Source organism: Ascaphus truei, chromosome 8 (genome assembly GCF_040206685.1).
Source record: "Ascaphus truei isolate aAscTru1 chromosome 8, aAscTru1.hap1, whole genome shotgun sequence".
Classification (NCBI taxonomy): Eukaryota; Metazoa; Chordata; class Amphibia; order Anura; family Ascaphidae; genus Ascaphus; species Ascaphus truei.
In genome coordinates, this window is record NC_134490.1 from 4,475,367 (window position 1) to 4,478,499 (window position 3,133).

A 3,133-nucleotide genomic window follows, 5' to 3' on the forward strand; every position below is an offset into this window, starting at 1 on the left:
CCGGTGCGTGGGACGGCTGCTAGTCTCCCCGATATTGGGGGTTTAGTCCATGTAATCGCCGGTGCGTGGGACGGCTGCTAGTCACCCCGATATTGGGGATTTAGTCCATGTAATCGCCGGTGCGTGGGACGGCTGCTAGTCACCCCGATATTGGGGATTTAGTCCATGTAATCGCCGGTGCGTGGGACGGCTGCTAGTCACCCCGATATTGGGGATTTAGTCCATGTAATCGCCGGTGCGTGGGACTGCTGCTAGTCACCCCGATATTGGGGATTTAGTCCATGTAATCGCCGGTGCGTGGGACGGCTGCTAGTCTCCCCGATATTGGGGATTTAGTCCATGTAATCGCCGGTGCGTGGGGCTGCTGCTAGTCACCCCGATATTGGGGATTTAGTCCATGTAATCGCCGGTGCGTGGGACGGCTGCTAGTCTCCCCGATATTGGGGATTTAGTCCATGTAATCGCCGGTGCGTGGGACGGCTGCTAGTCTCCCCGATATTGGGGATTTAGTCCATGTAATCGCCGGTGCGTGGGACGGCTGCTAGTCACCCCGATATTGGGGATTTAGTCCATGTAATCGCCGGTGCGTGGGACTGCTGCTAGTCACCCCGATATTAGGGATTTAGTCCATGTAATCGCCGGTGCGTGGGACTGCTGCTAGTCACCCAGATATTGGGGATTTAGTCCATGTAATCGCCGGTGCGTGGGACTGCTGCTAGTCACCCAGATATTGGGGATTTAGTCCATGTAATCGCCGGTGCGTGGGACGGCTGCTAGTCACCCCGATATTGGGGATTTAGTCCATGTAATCGCCGGTGCGAGGGACTGCTGCTAGTCACCCCGATATTGGGGATTTAGTCCATGTAATCGCCGGTGCGAGGGACGGCTGCTAGTCACCCCGATATTGGGGATTCAGTCCATGTAATCGCCGGTGCGTGGGACGGCTGCTAGTCACCCCGATATTGGGGATTTAGGCCATGTAATCGCCGGTGCGAGGGACTGCTGCTAGTCACCCCGATATTGGGGATTTAGTCCATGTAATCGCCGGTGCGAGGGACGGCTGCTAGTCACCCCGATATTGGGGATTCAGTCCATGTAATCGCCGGTGCGTGGGACGGCTGCTAGTCACCCCGATATTGGGGATTTAGGCCATGTAATCGCCGGTGCGTGGGACGGCTGCTAGTCACCCCGATATTGGGGATTTAGGCCATGTAATCGCCGGTGCGTGGGACTGCTGCTAGTCACCCAGATATTGGGGATTTAGTCCATGTAATCGCCGGTGCGTGGGACGGCTGCTAGTCTCCCCGATATTGGGGATTTAGTCCATGTAATCGCCGGTGCGTGGGACGGCTGCTAGTCACCCCGATATTGGGGATTTAGTCCATGTAATCGCCGGTGCGTGGGACGGCTGCTAGTCACCCCGATATTGGGGATTTAGTCCATGTAATCGCCGGTGCGAGGGACTGCTGCTAGTCACCCCGATATTGGGGATTTAGTCCATGTAATCGCCGGTGCGAGGGACGGCTGCTAGTCACCCCGATATTGGGGATTCAGTCCATGTAATCGCCGGTGCGTGGGACGGCTGCTAGTCACCCCGATATTGGGGATTTAGGCCATGTAATCGCCGGTGCGAGGGACTGCTGCTAGTCACCCCGATATTGGGGATTTAGTCCATGTAATCGCCGGTGCGAGGGACGGCTGCTAGTCACCCCGATATTGGGGATTCAGTCCATGTAATCGCCGGTGCGTGGGACGGCTGCTAGTCACCCCGATATTGGGGATTTAGGCCATGTAATCGCCGGTGCGTGGGACGGCTGCTAGTCACCCCGATATTGGGGATTTAGTCCATGTAATCGCCGGTGCGTGGGACTGCTGCTAGTCACCCCGATATTGGGGATTTAGTCCATGTAATCGCCGGTGCGTGGGACGGCTGCTAGTCACCCCGATATTGGGGATTTAGGCCATGTAATCGCCGGTGCGAGGGACGGCTGCTAGTCTCCCCGATATTGGGGATTCAGTCCATGTAATCGCCGGTGCGAGGGACGGCTGCTAGTCACCCCGATATTGGGGATTTAGGCCATGTAATCGCCGGTGCGAGGGACGGCTGCTAGTCTCCCCGATATTGGGGATTTAGTCCATGTAATCGCCGGTGCGAGGGACGGCTGCTAGTCACCCCGATATTGGGGGTTTAGCCCATGTAATCGCCGGTGCGTGGGACGGCTGCTAGTCACCCCGATATTGGGGATTCAGTCCATGTAATCGCCGGTGCGAGGGACGGCTGCTAGTCACCCCGATATTGGGGATTCAGTCCATGTAATCGCCGGTGCGTGGGACTGCTGCTAGTCACCCCGATATTGGGGATTTAGTCCATGTAATCGCCGGTGCGTGGGACTGCTGCTAGTCACCCCGATATTGGGGATTTAGTCCATGTAATCGCCGGTGCGTGGGACTGCTGCTAGTCACCCCGATATTGGGGATTTAGTCCATGTAATCGCCGGTGCGTGGGACGGCTGCTAGTCTCCCCGATATTGGGGATTTAGTCCATGTAATCGCCGGTGCGTGGGACTGCTGCTAGTCACCCCGATATTGGGGATTTAGTCCATGTAATCGCCGGTGCGTGGGACTGCTGCTAGTCACCCCGATATTGGGGATTTAGTCCATGTAATCGCCGGTGCGTGGGACGGCTGCTAGTCACCCCGATATTGGGGGTTTAGTCCATGTAATCGCCGGTGCGTGGGACTGCTGCTAGTCTCCCCGATATTGGGGATTTAGTCCATGTAATCGCCGGTGCGAGGGACGGCTGCTAATCACCCCGATATTGGGGATTTAGTCCATGTAATCGCCGGTGCGTGGGACGGCTGCTAGTCACCCCGATATTGGGGATTTAGTCCATGTAATCGCCGGTGCGTGGGACGGCTGCTAGTCACCCCGATATTGGGGATTTAGTCCATGTAATCGCCGGTGCGAGGGACGGCTGCTAGTCACCCCGATATTGGGGATTTAGTCCATGTAATCGCCGGTGCGTGGGACGGCTGCTAGTCTCCCCGATATTGGGGATTTAGTCCATGTAATCGCCGGTGCGTGGGACGGCTGCTAGTTACCCCGATATTTGGGATTTAGTCCATGTAATCGC